Here is a 16,656-nt window from a genome sequence, read left to right on the forward strand (position 1 = left end):
TCCGCTGACTTTCTCTGTTCGGCTGCATCGGTGTGCCACCGGTGGCTTGGAAACCTCTTCCTTACAGCCACGAGATCGCCCATTTTAAGAACATTTTGTGGAGGTGAAGGAGAAGGATTAGTGGATGTTGAAAGCCGTCTTTTCACAGAGTAAGTCTCAGGCTGAAAAGGGCGGGGGATTGCTGCAAATCTTCAAAACTCTTCACTGCCAGTTTGAAACCAAACTACATTGATGTCTAATCCCCCAAATACGGAGCATTTGTCCAGGATGGGGCCCTTGAGCATTTTTAGGAGTTGATAGGTTGTGTCTGTTTGCCATTACTGCCTGGTCCCTCCCTGTTCAGTTCCAAGCTGCTGCTTATCCTGGCGCTTTCTCTCCTCAGAAGAAAGCCCTCAGGTCGCTCGGCGGGTGGGCAGTCGGGGTGCTCAGCCCCCGGGGAGGAGGGACGCGCTTCTCCTCCACTAATTCCCCCCCCCCCCCCCATCCCGCGTTCCTCGGAAACGTGTGGAAGGAAGGGACATGTGCCAACAGCCCGGGCCGCTACACGACGGTCCAGCGGCTCCCCCGGGCCGTGCCATCGGGCTGGCGGCGATTCCCGGTGGCCGCGTGTGGTCCCCAGGGCGCGTGGAATCCCCCTCGCGGGGGGTGGGGGGCCAGCGAGGCTGAGGTGGTGGTACCACGGCAGCGGAGTGGGCCTGGGCCGGCCGGTGCCGAGAAGGGCGGGCAGGGCAGCAGCTTGGGGCCGGGCGGCGCCATCCCGTATCCCGCATCTCGCGGCCCCTCAGGGGCCCCGCGCGCCGTTTCCGTTAAGGGGGTGCCGCCGTTGGGGGGGGGGGGGGGGGCGCAGGGTGGGGGCGGGCCCCCCGCGCGCGCCGCCTCAGGGGGAGCGCAAGGGCCCCTCCCCGGCCCCACCGGGGGCGCCTCCCCTGCGGTACCTGGCGGGCACCGGGAGCGCAGGGAGCGCCCTTCCCGCCGCCCGGGGAACCTGGGCACTGGGGGCGACTCTCGGCGCCCGACTCGGCGGAGGGGAGTTTGGGGTGGAGGGGGGGAGGGTGGCTGGGGAGGCGGCCCCTTTAAGAAGAGCCCCCGGGCGCGCGGTCTCTTTAAAAGGGGAGGAGGGGGCGTGGCCGCCGCGGGACTGGGGCCGGACTATGTTAATTAAGGGGCGTGGCATCGAGGCCGAGGGTAGCCTGTCTCTTTAAGAGCCCGGCTGGTACCACCGTGCGGAGAAGGGGGAAGGGCCGCAGTCCCCGCCCTCTGGCCGGGGAGAGGCGGGGCGGGAGGGCCGGGCGAGACCACTGCGCGGCGCGGGGAGCGAGAGGCGGTCCCGCCGCCGGCCGAGTGAGTAGCGGACGGTACCATTGCCGGGGCGGGGCGCGCGCGACGGGCGGTACCATTCCTCTCTCCGCGGGTTGCGGGACGCGGCGGGAGGGGGGCGCGGGGGGGGGGGGGGGGGGGGGGAAGAACCGGTGTGGGGAGAAGGCGCGGGGGGGGGGAGCGGGCGGGGGGAGCGGGCGCGAGGGGCTGCGCTGGGCGGTACCATGTGCGCGGGGAGCGGGGGGGGGGAGGCGCCGGCGGACAATGGAGCCTGTGTGTGTGTGCGGGAGGGGGACGGAGCCGCCGCGCCGCCCCCGTCGGCCCCGGGCTGAGCGCGGTGAGTGCGGGGCGGACACCGGGCACCGGCACCCGCACCGCCCGCCCCAAGTTCGGGAGTTGGGGGGGTCTCGGGGGCGCCCCAAAGGAGGCGGCGAGGGGAGCCCAGGGGCTGCATGGGGTGCCTGGGGGGCTGTGATCCATGGGGGGATGTGTGGGGAGCAGGGGATGTTCTGAGAACTGTGCTCCGTGGAGGGATGTGCAGGGAGCAGGGGATGTGCTCCGTGTAGGGTTGTGTGGGGAGCAGGGGATACCTGGGGGATGTGCTCCATGGAGGGATGTGTGGGGAGCACGGGATGCTCCGGGAGCCGTGCTCCGTGGGATGTGTGGGGAGCAGGGGATACCGGGGGGATGTGCTCCATGGAGGGTCGTGTTGGGAGCAGGGGATGCTGCGGGAGCTGTGCTCCGTGGAGGGGTGTGTGGGGCAAGGGGGATATTCTGGAAGCTGTGCTCTGTGGGGAGCAGGGATACCTGGAGGATGCCCTCCATGGAGGGACGCGTTGGGAGCAGGGGATGCTGCGGGAGCTGTGCTCCATGGAAGGAGGTGGGGGGCATAGGGAATACTCTGGGAGGTGTGCTCCTTGGGATGTGTGGGGTGCTTTGGGGTGCACTGGGAGCCCTGGAGGTTGTGCTGTGAGGAGCGGCACATGGAATGCAGTGCATCGCGTTGTGGTGCAGGGGATGCCCCGGGGGCTGTGATATATGGAGGAATGTATGGGATGCCGTAGGGGATGTGCTGGGAGGAGGCATGTGTGGGCTGTCCTGGGTCGCGGTGTGGTGCATGGGATGCTCCAAGAGCTGTGCTCGGTGGAGGGATGTGTGGGATGCTCGGTGGTGCGGGGGATGCGCTGGGGCTCTCTGCTGTGTGGAGAGGTGTGTGGGGAGTTCTGGGCTGTGCTCTGTGGGGGCTGCGGGTGCAGCACGGCTGTGATCTGTGCTGCCCCGAGGTGTGGGGGGCACTGGGGCTGTGCTCTGGGGCTGCGGGTGCAGCACTGCGGTGATCTGTGCTGCCCCGAGGTGTGGGGGGCACTGGGCTGTGCTCTGTGGAGCTGCGGGTGCAGCACGGCGATCTGTGCTGTCCCGAGGTGTGTGGAAGTGCCTTCGGGCCGAGCTGTGGAAGGGGACAGTGTTGGGTGGACTAGAGAGGTGGTTGTGAGATTCCAATCTCAGTGAGGGGCTGGGACATCGGATGGGAGGGGCTGTTGGATTGGGAGTGAAGACTGGCCTAGGAGAAAGAAGCTGGTGTAAAAGTGGGGCGGGAGCTGTGTGTGTGAACTCTGCGGTTGGGCTGAAGTGAGGGGCTGGGGCACAGGGATGTAGGGGGTGGGATACACTCCCTACATGCAGTGAGAGGGTGGGAGATAGTGTGTGGGACATTAGATCACCTGGGACATGCTGTGAGGAAGGGATGGGGGCTGTGGTGCAGGAAGTACTGAGCTATGGGCGTCTGTAGGAAAAAAATGTGGAGAGCTGGGTGAATAAATGAGTATGAGGTTGACTGGGGAGAGTGGGGAAGCATGTGAGGAGTTGTGATTTTAGTCATTGTAAGAAAGAGATACGGGAGTGGGATTGGGGTAGCACTGGGTGCCAGAATATGAGCTAGGAAGTGCTTTCAGCAGGAGGGAGGTGGTGCACATGGTCATCAGGGAAATTGTACGGCTCCAGAGCTGGGAAGCAGTGTAGATGGATCAGGGGAGCAGGAATCCAGGGAAGCTAAGCCTGTAGTATCAAACTAGTAGGTGGGATACCAAGTGTGGGAGGGGATCTTGTATATGGGGATTGTGGGGAAGAGCAATATCTGTCAAGGCAGGGGAAATGTGTTTATTTGGAAGGATTCCTACTAGGTATAGAGGAGAGGCTCTGTGTCTGTATGCATGAGAGGGAGTCTGTGCTCTGGCTGGCTGCAAAGGGGGAAGAGAGACTAAATCTGAAGTTTCATGAGGTTAAGGGTTAGATTATGAGAAAAAAAAAATAATAGTAGAGACCCCAAAAGCTTGCGGAAATGGTGGGACAGGTGGATGCATGCAGGCAGCAAGGCTCCACTTCTTGGATGAGAGAGAAGTATGTGTGTGTTGTCCAGCTCCGTCCCCAGGTTCTCTGTGTAGCTGATGGGTTTAAAAAGGCCTCTGAAGATGGAATGTTTGGGATGTGGAAGGTGGATTTTACTCAGGGAGGGTAGACAAAGCAGGAGGAGACAGATGGGTAGAATCTGATGTGACAGTCAATTGTGGGTTGCTATTTGGGTGTAAAATATTAAGGTGGGATGATTACATGATTAGTGCTTTAATAGTAAACTACATGAGAAATCAGAAAATTGTCATGCAGCAAAGAAAGAATGAAATAAGTGTCAGATGGGAGCTGTTTGTGGAGTGATTCAAATCCCACCAAGGTGAAAAGAAAGATGCTTTTATTCTTCAGATGGCAGACCTAACATGGACTCTGAAGCTAGTCTGGAAGTAGCCATGAACCTCACTTTTGGGAGAGAAACATCAAGTCTTGTAGCCCGTACCTGGTTAAGTAACACCTTCTCCTTGGTCTGGGCTGAGAAGAAAGGGTTGTGCCAAGTCAAGTTTGTCTCCTTAAGCCTCCTTGTTGGTGACAGGATGATTTTCTGTCAAAACACAGTTGGAGGAAGCGGGGGAGACAGCTCTCTCTGTTTTTAGGGGTTCCAGTAACATTTTTATTTTCCTTGAAAGTATTTTGTCCTTGGTATCTCTGTGAAAAGCCCACACAGACACTGGATGCTCTGAAGGATCCTTAAATGTATCAAGCTTTAAAAGCATGAGGAAAAAAAGTGATGCAGATTTTTTTTTCTGTTTTGTTGGATTATTTGATCAGTGATTGCTCGAGATATTACAATAACAACCGTTGGAAAGCTAGGCAAGGTATTATATGAAATCAAATGGAAGAATTAACATACTTAAACAGCTTTATTCCCACTTCTTTTTGTTTACCTCTCCTGCTTTCTCTGAGGTCTGCCATGGCCAGTCTCTGGCTGAGGTGGGGTGTTACAGGTGTGGAACCGGGAAGTTGATCGGGGCACACACACAGAGTCGTTTTGTGTCCATCCCATGGATGGACAGAGGAGCTGTGCTTGCAGGAGTGCATGCTCCTGCATCCCATGGCACAGGGATCTGCTTTCTTGCCTGAACTACAGGGGTTGTTTTCCCGAGGTTTTATAGCCATTTTGGACAAGTTGGCATGATGGCTCTGTTACTCGGTGTGGAGTTTTTTTTCTTCTAACAGTGATCTCCAAAGAGATTATTTTTAATGAATGTGTCCTTTTTTTCTTACTCAGTGCATAAAAATGGCTCAAGGGCTCATATTCTTTCCCTGTCTCCCTTGCTGGCCTCTCCTCAAACAACAAAAGAAAGGCATCTTTCTTTTTTTTGACTTGGAGATTTAGCAACGATGTTAGTTTTGGGATTTTGGAATTTTCTCAGTGGGGCAAGCGCGTTTTTGTTTTGTTTTGTTTTTTTAATCTGTTTTTTTTTTGGGTCGGGATTTTATTGTGGAGAGGGATCTGGGGATCTTGGGTCTCACTGCACTTGTGTGAACTCTTAACACCTTAATTGAAGGGGTGGAGATGCTGAATCACTAACAAAGACCTCCTTTATCCAAAATGTTAATCAATCATTGACGTTAAATAAGTGTGAACAAAACCAAGCAAAAAACCCCCCACCCTAAACAAGTTTTTGTGTAAGTCCCCCTCCCATTCAGCTGCTCATCTTTGGTCAGGTTAACGTGATAAATTCTGTTGGGAATGTATTTTGCCTGTGCACTTGATTTTTGCAGTGTTTAGTAAAAGTTCTGTTTATGACTACCCAGTGTAGTTTTCCCAGTACAGATTATTTAGCTCCTAGATGTCTAAAGAGGTTCTGGGAAAAATTGTTATTTGCTCTGGTGTGGGGGAGTAGCTGGACTATGATAGTAGTGTTGTGACCATCTTTTTGTACACTTTTTTTTTCTTGTTTGTTTTGGGGAGTTATTTTGCTTTTCTCTCTTGTGATGACTTAATTTGTTTATTGGTCAACACAATCTTCTAAGCTAGGCAGGACCTGAATTTTAATGTGAAAGAAAATAAATAGGTTTCTGGTCATACAACCAGAAACTTTGTAGATCTCTTCTGGATATTATGAATACAAAGGGTGTGGACTCTTTCTTCCCTGTGCTTTCCCCCTCCTCCAACCCCCCCTTACATTTCATCTTTACAGTTCATGTGCTTGGATTGTTTTCAGTTAGGGTTAGTCCACAGCCAAACTGCATTTGTCACCAAATATCCAAATATAGAAACTGAGGCGACTGTAAGCCACAAGGCTAAAATATTGATATACTACAGCTTTTCTGAGCAGTTTATATGTTTGATGTGGATAAGAATGGAGCACCTTTGATCCATATTTCCCAGCTATTCAAAGGCTTGCTACTCTGCAGCACATTGACTTCCCATACCTTTTTCTACATGTTTCTTCCTAGATGTTGTTTTTTCCTCTGAATTCTTGACGTGGCGTGTCAATTCTCTTGCCTCACAAACTGTGCCTATGGCTTAGGAATTTTGCTGGTCTTTTATAAATTCAATAGGAAAAAACCCCAACCCCAAACAGCAGCAAAAACTTTATCCTGTGAAGCAATTACACTCAAGTGAGTATTCAAACTAATTTTATCTTAAATGTGAGCTGTGCTACCTTGCAGGGCTTTTTCTCTTCTGCTTTGTAGAAGTTTGTCAGAATTTCTTCATAGCAATGCAGGCAGCCTTCATAAAATCCTTCTAACTCGTTTGTGTGGCCTTGGACTTCACAGAAATCTCTGTGCCTCCCTAAGGTCTGTGGTCTGTTTACACAGATATGAAGTCCTTTAACCCAGCAAGTTTTGCTGTGGGCTTGGATTTCCTGCTTACAAGCTCTGCTGGAGTCCCTTTAGTCTTCCTGCTGGCAAAATAAAGGTGTTAACTCAGTTTTTCAGAGCAATTTGTGAATGGAAGGAGATTTCATTGCCGAATTTTTGTTCAAGCACTGCTCTGCCTATTGAATTTAAAAGAACTTTCCCCTATGTACTTTTACTTGTCTGTTAGGTTTTTTTTTTTTTTTTTTTACTGCTTTAAAAGTTTAATTGTTTTGGAGCTTGACCGCCTTTGTAGTAGGCACTATAGAAGTCCAGAAGAACAGGAACTTTATTCATAATTAGGAAGTTCAGATAATCTTGAAGAACCTGAACAAAGAAAATCGATCTGTTGGGAAATTTCTGAAGGGTTGCCTTCAAGAACATGCAGGCTTATAAACGCTGTTTAGCAACAATAGGTGACATTTAACGTGCTGAACCCAAGTGAACTGTTCCAGTGTTAACTTTTGATTTATATTTTTGAAGAAGTAGAGGTGTGCTTTGTGACTGCACCCTTACCTGTGGGCTGAGCTGCCCTCTGTTCCTATTCCTGTGAGCTCTTCCTTCAGTGCTAGAGCTGGGTTTTGAGGAGTCCGTGGTGCTCATCTGTTTTGACTCTGCACCACCCTGCTGTGTGTGCTGGTGCTGCTGTTTTGGAGCAGCTGGATGCTGGAACAGATCAGGGAGCTGAGGGAGCTGATCTGGATTAGAAGTAGTCTGGCAAAGAAATGATGATACTTAGCCTGCATCAGTTTGCCAGACTGGTTTGCTGTTTGGCCATGGGCACATCAGACAGTGTGGTACAGGGTGGGAGTAAATATTGGTACCAGCAGTTCTCTAAGTTGGCAATGTTGCCAAAAGGAATGCTCATCTAAGTGTATCACTGAGAGTCTGCTAAACTTGCTAAATGTTTTTTACACCTGTTTGTTACAGCTTCCCTTGCCTGAGAACAGTTCCTCCAGCTTACCTTGTTCTTTTTGCCAAAAATCATCTCTGAACGTATATGCAAGGGATCAAAAGAGAAGCCCTCTTTAAGAAGCTTTAAGCAGGGCCAACAGAAGAGTGTGGTGGCTTTGCTATGGAAGAGTTTCTGCTGCCTCAAGACTTTCTGATGATACAGAACATGTACTGTAAATTGACGATAGACTATTTAGTATGGTTGCAATTAAGCAGTGAAACTCATGCTGTGAGAATCTTGCTGAGGAGCAAGAATTCAACAAGAGTTAAAAAGCATCAGATGTCTTTAAGAATATGAAGAATATTCAATTATCGTAATCAGTGGCAGTAGAAATTTTGGAAGAGATATTAAGCCTGTGGTCTAAGCCTTCTTTTTTATTCTGCTCTAGCAGTTGTGCTTCTATATCTGGAAAGGGAGGGGTGGAATAGCCTGTTGTGTCTTGGGTTTGCTTCAGGGTTCTCACACCTCTCTGGAAACTTGATTGAGAACCAGTGTGAGATGTGCCATAGACTTCTTTTTGGATCCTGGTGAACCATCCTGGAATCTGGTCTGAGTTACTAAACTGTGGCTATCGTGAAGTGAACTGCTGCCTCACAACTTTTTACATTTTCTTTATTCCTACTTCTGTGGGCTGTTCTTACATATTCTTTTGCAGAGTTGAATCTTAGCACTCTGGTTTTGATCTACTTTGACAACACTAATTGAATTTATTTTAAATGCTGTTAGGAAATTGCAGTTAACTATATCTGAAGAATGAATGTTATCTCTTTAGAGAGATCCCTTTTTTTCAGACAGACTTAAAAGCAGAAGTGGGATTTTCCTTGTTTGGCCTCCAAGAAGATGCTTGTGGAATAGGGAAGGGAGATCAACAGTGGAGCTATAAGGTGGTTGGCCTGTTTGTTTTTTAAAGGCTAGGCAGAATCAATGAAATCCTTTCGAAGGAAGGAAAAAGTGCACTGACGCAATTTCTTTCAACAAAGAAAGATGGAGCAATGTCCTCTGAGATTTCACTGAAAATTGGGTGCTGTAGTCTTGAAAACAATGCTGGTTTTACGTGCTCCTTAGTGGTACAGTCGTTGGCATAAAGAGTGGACAAGATCCACAATAATTTAGCTGCATATGGAATCGAGGGAGAGCTTACTGTTTTCTGTATTGAGTTCAGAGCAGTTGTTATTCAGGCACAGATAGCCACACAGCTGCCTGTTCAGCTCCTAGCACTGGCGATTACTTGAGCTGAGTGTCTTGTTTTCATGGCTGTTTGGCCTCTTAAGAAAGCAATGCTGGTGTGTTTTTTCCTCCTTGGCTTTCTGGTGAGGCTCTGTCTGCATAGTAGCAGAGCAAGAGAGCTTCAAATCACTGACGCACCTTGTCACTGATGGTCTTCGTGTGCCTGTGGTTGTCCTCTCTGCCTTCTGAACAAAGGGTGCAGATATCTGTTTTACCTTATCAGCGGAGTGGCTGGGGCCCATGGGCTCTTTTAAAGCCAGGGTTGCTTGGATTTGGTGGCAAACTTGGGAACAGAGCTTGGCTCTTAACGTGCCTGTGGTTATCTACTCGACCATGTTACTTATGCTCTACAAATTGCTTTAAGTCTGTGAGTCTGCCTGTGTATGTTGTGTCAAGCTATCTTTGCCACCTTAGCAGTGTGTACAGAGTTGTGAAGACCTGAACAGAAATTCTGGTTTAGTGGTTCACTGATAAAAACACTGGGTAAGATCAAGCAGTGCAGACCATTTTTCAGGTTGCTCAGAGCTCTGCTTTCTGCATTTTACTAAACTGACTTCTTCAGGTGTCTTGATATCACTGTTCCACTGCCTGTGAAATGGCAGTGTTCTGTCTATGTACCAATCTGGATTTGTTTGAGGATTGATTAGAAATGTATTTGCAGTGTGATATAAAACCAAGTTGTAGCCTGTTGAGGTGAGCAGCCACAGCCTCAACAGGGACAGCTGGTACAATGGACAGTTGAGGCAGTCCTATGTATGGAGAAACTCTTTTCAGAACTTCTGATGGTGGAGTCAAAGTTTTCCACCACATTTTATATGTATGCATGAGAAAAAAAAAGTAAAAAAAAACTTCAGGTCAAAATGATTTGACAGCTCATTAGCAAGAAAACACTTTCTTCTGCCTCTTGAAAATAATAATTTTATATATATATCTTTATATATAGATATATATATGCATATATAAAAAAAAATTAACCTTCTTGTGGTTGGGGGATAGAAGGTTGAAACTGTCAGGCAAATAGCCACCATCCAGCAGAAATGTTTCTGAATGCTTTAGTGAAAGGCAGCTTTGATTTGACAGTTATGAGGCTTTGAAAATAGCACTGTGTTTATACAGCACAGTAAATACTTTGAAGTGCGTTAGGCTGTGCTGTACATGCGTGGCTAACTAGAGGAATATTAAATGCCTACATCTTGTGTTGAGTGAGGGAGGATCCTGCAGCAATTGGAATTGCATGCTCCTCGTACTTTTATAAGATCATGTCAAAGCAGTGGATTTGATAATAGACCTGATTATACAATTGCTTAATTTCTTGTCAAAATAACATTTTTACATGCAGTGTTCTGAGATCTTTGAGGTGACCTCATGTTATTTATCAAATGTCAGTTTTTCATCCCAGCAGCTTTGATATAATCATGTAGCATCGTGGAGTACTGTGTACATGCAGTTTTTGCTTGCTGGAGTTCTTTGAAGTGCCTTACTCCTTAGAAGAGTCATTGCTGTGTGGAAGATCCTGCATTTAATAACTGGGGAGCCAGTATGGAGTCACTGCACTGTGTCACTGAGGGTCGTGCTGCTTCTCACTTGCCTAATGTGGGTCTAAAAGCAAAGGAATGAGAGGTTCGGTGCACCAGGGACAAGCACACCCTGGCACATATTTTACCCAGCAGAAAGCTGCAGGGGATGTAGTAACTCTTCAGCTCTGCTCCCATGGGAATGCTGGCTTTGTGGTGTTGAGCTCCCCAGGTGCCTGAGAACAGCAGGAGGGCTCCTGCAGAGGAGCAGAGCGGAGGGATGGCTGGTGGTGACAGTCCTGAATGAAAACTGGTCTGGCAGGCACTGCTGGAAGGTAGTGGTGCTCAGGGGGGCCTTGGAAAAGTGCTCATTTGGGAGGAGAGAGAGCAGAGAGCTGTAAAGGTGAAGGTTAACATGAAGGAAGGTGTATGGCTTGCCCCCAGCAATTCCGACTGGTGTCGTGTGTCATGTCCCCTTGAAGCAGAGTGGGGAATTACTGCTTGCTGTAGCACTGGGTTTTTCTCAGAGGAGCTCTATCCTGTACTGACCCATCCCAGCCCCACTTAGCTTATGAAAACTGACAAGATTGCAGCCCAAGGAGTTACGCCTGAGGATTGCTTCTTATCTTTCATTCTGAAAGCCTGTTGAAGGGATGCCGAAAGGGAAGGAAAAAGCACTTGGGTTTTTTCTGTGCTGAACTGATTAGTGACTTGTTTCTCCCAAACCTTTTGTTTAAGCAGTGTGGTGTTAATACTCGTAGAAGAGCAAACTGCTGTCTCCCTATTCAGTATTTCAGCATATTTTCCCCCAGCCCCTTTCAACAGATTAGTTTCTGTAGAATGGCCTGCTGGCAAGCTTGACACAGGTGTCTTTTACCTGTGGTTGTTCATGTGATGTCCCTATTTAAATTTTTCAAAAAATAAACCCAGAGAAGTAAGAGGAAGGAGATTGCCTGTGGCTTCTCCTAACTCCTGAAAAGTAAATGAAGTTTTGACAGAAGCCAAAGCTATGAAAGCAGGACATAGAACTCTCATTACCCACTGGACTCTTTCATGCAATGCTGACTGATGCTAAGGCTATTAACTGCTAACATGACATGGAAAGCTGCAGAAGCCTGTCATATGTTAGGGAAATACTGTTAAAATGTTTCTTGAAAAATCGCTTATTGCTCGAGCTTTTGATCTTTATCGGTGTTTACAATAGCTGGGACTCCATGGCAGCCCGGCTGCTGCTCAGGTAGGCGACGCTCCATGTAGGGAGCTCCAAACTCCACTTGTAAAGTACATAGACTGCTCCCAGCACTGCTAACAGAGGTGGAGCTGAAGTGATGTTGGCAGCTGCGCTGGAGTGAGCCAGGGCTGAGCTGAGGTCAGCGTGATGTCGTGACAGGGAGCGCAACGTCGTCCCCGACGCCCCGGCCAACCCGCACCTGCCAATGCCACTGCTGCTGCTGAAGCTGAAATGGCAGGAACACTGAGGGGAAGTGTTCATAGTGTTCCTGTAGAGAAGCAGATAGCTGTAGCTTAGGCTTTGAGGGTTTTTTAAAAGAATTTTTCTTTTGGCTTTTTCCCCAGACTGATTTCTGGAACTGTGTCAGAATCTGCCAAGAGCTTGTTCCAGTCCCAAGTGAACCAAGTAGTTCAAGTGTTTTTTACATAATAGCAGATGGGAAATGGAAAAGCTCTCAATGTTTGTCTGTGTACACCTTGAATTTGATCACCAGCATCCATAAGTGTCTGTCTCTACTACTTTGGAGAAGGAGTTGTACAGTCAGAAGCTGTCTAGGACAGCCATGCATCCCCACTGAATTATGCGCTGAAGTGTTGTTAAATACATTAAAAATAAAGTTTAATGGACATACAGTTGTCTGTTTGACAAGAAGTGTTAGTGTTATTCACAACTCTGAAAGTTATGCTTGTGAGAGTAGCGGGCAGCATGTCTGTTGCAAAAGTCTGTTTCAGAATGATTTTTTTGAAGTACCTAAAAAGAGTGATTACTTATACAGCCTTTATATCATGGCTACTGTTGGTTATCCATGTACTTATCAGAAGGAAGAGAATAGTTGCTAGAGATACCAGTTTCTCAGAAAAGGGGATAGTGACATGAGAAACTCATAAAATACTTAATTCTCTGAGCCTTTGAGTTTGTATTGTGCTTTGTCAGCGATTGTCTTCACTGCACATTTTAAGGATGTAGAGCAAAAGGTTGGATTTTCTGTGCCCTTTGCTGTTTTGAATGGACTTCAGGAGAGATTTGTTCTTTGGGAAAGGTCCCCATCTGTGGTGATAGGGGCTGGGATGAAGTATGGGAGGAAGGGTGTCTGCACTGTCTTATTTAAAAGTTGTGGATGGGCAGGCAAAGGTAGGCTCAGCAGAGCTACATTGTGTGACCACATGTACTGCATTACTGCATTTGCATGGGCCTGATTAAATATTCTTACATTTTCTGGGAGGCTTATCCTGTGGTCCTAAATTCTTATATTTAATGGAACAACTCAAGGGAACTTCTCTCCATTTAATGGCATAGAATCTTGCATGCCTTTTCCCTGTCTGTGTCTGTTGGTCTTCAATGTGCTAATTTTAGGTGAATCTGTCTTTGCTCAGCCCCTTTCTCTGTGCTTCAGGGCTTGATCTAGTTGTGGACAATAACCTACTCATTTAGAATTCAACAGAAATGCTTACATACCACCACAGGAGAAGGTATTTTCCCTGTGGAGGTTGCAATGCTGCCTGGTGGAGATTGTGTAGCCCCCACATTCGTGTCACCTAAAGTTATTTTGCTACAAGTTCTTTATTATTTTGTTTATTGAGAGTAATTTCTGGTATAAAACTGTGAACATAGAGATAATCCTGTGCAGACTTTGGAATAGCAGTGATTTCTCTGATGTGGTGAGATGGAATTCTCTGGGAGACTGTGAGAACTTTGTGCATAATTTTTTATTGTTATGGCATGAACATAGGAAAGTCTATACTGTTTCAGGGTAAGTTAGGACCATCTAGAAACTGATGACTGGCTGGGAGTTGCTATCTAATCACCTTAGATGAACAGCTTATCACTACCTACCCTTAGGTATCCAAGTTACTATCTGAAGGTACCTGATGTATTTTCTGCCCTTGTTTATGAAAAAGGGCAGAGGGACCTGGCAGAAGATGGGCACAAATATGTTTCAATAAGCATAAGTCTATCCATGCCTTTGCCATCAGTCAGCACTGCCTCCTTTGTGCCAGTACCAGTGAGCCCGTGGACACCTTGTGGGATGAAACAGGAAAGTTGTCTCCTGAATATTATTTATATCTTCACAAGTGCTGGAAGGGATAGAGTTGGATTGGCTTAGGCTGGTTGAAGTTACTTTCCTGGGTCCAGTACAGAGCTGGTGTGCAGAAGGTAAGGTTGCATTTTTGACAGACCTATTTGAATGATGATGGGTTCAATCCTAGTAGTGTGACAGACATGTGCTTTATCCATTCCTGGGAAAGGATGAGGAGGACAGCTTTTGCTAGGAGGCAGAGACAGATTTAAAGGTGTATTTAATAGCCCTTGGTAGGGAGCCCTGTCTAAAAATTAGGACTGCTTCAAAGGATTGAAGTGTCTTGTGTCCCTCTATCCTCAAGTGCCACAAGGAGATGTATGGAGTGTAGAATATTCATGTCATTTTATCTATTTGCTTTTACATGATCTTAAGGAAGTCGGACAGCTCAATAAAAGCTTTGAATAACACTTCCTGTGTCCTCCTTGTTTGCCAGTCGCTCTCCTTATCAATGAAGTGTGTAATCAAGTACTTTATTAAAACAGCAGCTTTTTAAAAACTAATGTGCAGCTCAGCTGCACGTGTGTAAAATAAGCAAATGTTCAACAAAACTGGTAAGTGCAGCACGTGATGAAAACCAGTGGTAGCTCTTGGGTGTAGTGGAGTCACCTTTTGCCAGTGCAGCTATTCTCCCTCTCATGTGGTTGAATGAGGGTCGGAGAAATTGGAGGTGCCCTTCCCAGTAAAAATGTGCTGAAGGAGCGCGTTGGCTGATTCATTTCCTTGCCCCACCTCTCAGGTCACACAGGGAATCCACTGGTGGATGCACTTGCAGAAGTTTGCTTCCTGGTGTCTGTCAGGATCAGCGGTTGCTCAAATACCTCCTGCTGCTGCTATTCTTGGTTCCTTCTAAAGCTTCTGTTCTTCCCTGAGCAATCCCTTATTCCACTCTCTCTCCTTCCTTACCCACTCCACTGTCACAGATACAATTCAGGGTGCAGGCTCAGCTTGCATTCAAAGTTATCATTTGTTTTCTGCAGCAGCATGTCTCCAGCCTTTTTTCTTTTTCCATGCTGATTTTGAGCTCTCACCATCCTCAGTCCAGCACGGACTGACAGTCTCAGAAAGGCCATGGGGAAAATAGTAGTGTGCTCTTTCTTGTATGCAGAGAAAGGTTTCTTGCCTTTAATGCTTCATGTCGCAGTCAGGCCACAAGTCTGATACTTTTATCTACTTGGTATGCCTTTATTTCATCTCTCCACATTCTCCTCCTCAAAGAGGGAGAAAAGACTGAAGTGAATCAGTGATAACTGCAGCTGTTCCTGCTGGAATAGCCATAAAGCTGTATACCTCCAAGTACTTGATCACTTGTCACTATCAAGCTTCTTCAGCTTAAGGCCATAAAATAGGAATTAGCTAGTTTGAATTTTTTTAAACCTTCTATTTGCAGTGCAGTAATAGGGTGGCTGGTTTGTGGAAGTACAGGGGTGGTCAAAATATTTAACTGAAAGGTAAACTGAGATGAACATTTGCATCTTATTAGTTACTCTGTGGTAGCTGCTTTGTGTGCATGCTCTCAGCTTTTTGCCCTTAAATTCACTGTGAAGCAAACTGCCTTGTGCTGACAGGGCCGAGACCGTGCAGGTGAGAAGCAGAGATGGGGCACTAGGGAATAGAATTACAGTGCAGTAACTGGGTATCCTAAAAGATGGATGGTGCCCCTCTTGCAGTCCTGAGCTATGGTCTGCAAGGCTGTCCTTCCCTGCCAAGTTGGGATTGAATGTTTCAACATTGCTCTGAGCAATGTTTGTGATTGATTCTCTCCATCGTGATGTGTGCTGATGTTCACACGCTTTCCTGTTCAAGGGAAAAGGCGATTTCTGTCCCTGCTCTGGGAGAGGTGTGTCGGTATTGGCACTGGCATGGCTTAGCCTGTATTGTTTCATTGGGTGGGGTGGGGGAAAGGGGAGAGGAGATATAACTGGGTAATTGGGTTCAGGGATGATTGTGCTGCTGTAGTGAGTTTTACTGGATGAAGCAGCTTGTTGCGATAGGTGTTTGTTTCAGCTTCTGTCTGCAGGTGTGACTTGGCTAGATAAGGATGGACTATCACGTTGATGATTTCATTGTTTGATTTGGCTGGACTGGGTGGAGAATGTAGCTGCATTGTTTGGGACTAGCTTTGTAGTTTGGTTTTGTGAAGTGGATTACATGGCAGCACATTGCTACATTATTAAGGTGAAGCTGCAGTAGATAATAGTTGGAGAATGTTGGAAGGAAGAGAATATGCGCAGGCTTTCACAATGCATAACTGGCTGAGCCTCCAGCTCCTGTGTTTCTGTTGGGAGATCTGGTCAGCAGAATGCATTGGGATTACACAGAAAAATTTTGGTAGTGATTTCAGTTTGCAGTTGTACTTTAACTGCAAGGCTGTCCATGCTGTGTAAATAGCTGAGAGTGCTCTGAGATACCACACTGGCCCTAACAGTGTGAGTGTTGTCTGGATTCATACTGTCTTGCAGCCTCTACAGTTTTCACAGCGGGTGAGGGAGAAGCTGGCAGGTTGCTGCTGGTTTTTTTGCTAACCTCAAATTTAGCAGTAAGCTGCTCTTCAGAGCCTGTGTTTCGTTGCATTGCCGGACGTTCAGGCACTTAAACTTGCTTTGGATTCCCTTCCTCCTGTAGGGTATGCGATGATGTGAAGTAGAAGCTGCCAGAGCAGTAGATAGTGCTTCTTCCTTCTAAAACCTGCCTGGTTTTCCCCTAGATGTGATTGCCTGGCTTTACCTGATATTTGATGTTTCTGTTTATACATTGTCTGGCTGTGGAGGAGGTTGCATATATGAAGCACAAGGGTTTGGCAGGAATTGTTGGGCGCATTGTGAGGGGAAGGCGAGCCTTTGAAGAGAGATGGGTGCAGAGAAGGGAAGATGACATGCCCAAGCTTTGTGCTAGCTTCTCTAAGCACAGATGAGCTCATGGGAATCCATCTGGCTAAACTTGGGAGTGCTAAAGCAGGTCTGCCCTATTTCCCCTCCATGGGCAGTGTGGATCTTCAGAGTCTTCCAGTCTGATGGTGGCTTCTTGGGTGCTGATAAATCTGTCCAGGCTGAGCAGAGGCTTCCGCTTGGGGCTTCAGAGCAGCTTTTGATTTCTCTGCTCCTGTGGTTGAATGCATGGA

The 16,656-nt window shown here is 47.6% G+C and overlaps 1 protein-coding gene across 7 annotated transcripts in view; it reads left to right on the forward strand.

Annotated features, from left to right (window-relative positions):
* BCL9 (BCL9 transcription coactivator) overlaps positions 1-16,656 on the forward strand; it is a 57,999-nt gene that overhangs the window by 26,521 nt on the left and 14,822 nt on the right. Inside the window, exon 1 of one of the 7 annotated variants that reach the window (XM_059872429.1) lies at positions 13-149. The exons of 3 other annotated variants lie outside the window; for them this stretch is intronic. The gene's annotated coding sequence lies outside the window, so the exon portion shown is untranslated. Of the gene's footprint in view, positions 1-12; positions 150-1,249; positions 1,391-1,529; positions 1,655-16,656 lie in introns of those variants that run through there. 3 more of the 7 variants (XM_059872405.1, XM_059872421.1, XM_059872413.1) reach the window with 3 other exon arrangements.

The sequence above is a fragment of the Haemorhous mexicanus genome, chromosome 2 (genome assembly GCF_027477595.1).
Source record: "Haemorhous mexicanus isolate bHaeMex1 chromosome 2, bHaeMex1.pri, whole genome shotgun sequence".
Lineage (NCBI taxonomy): Eukaryota > Metazoa > Chordata > Aves > Passeriformes > Fringillidae > Haemorhous > Haemorhous mexicanus.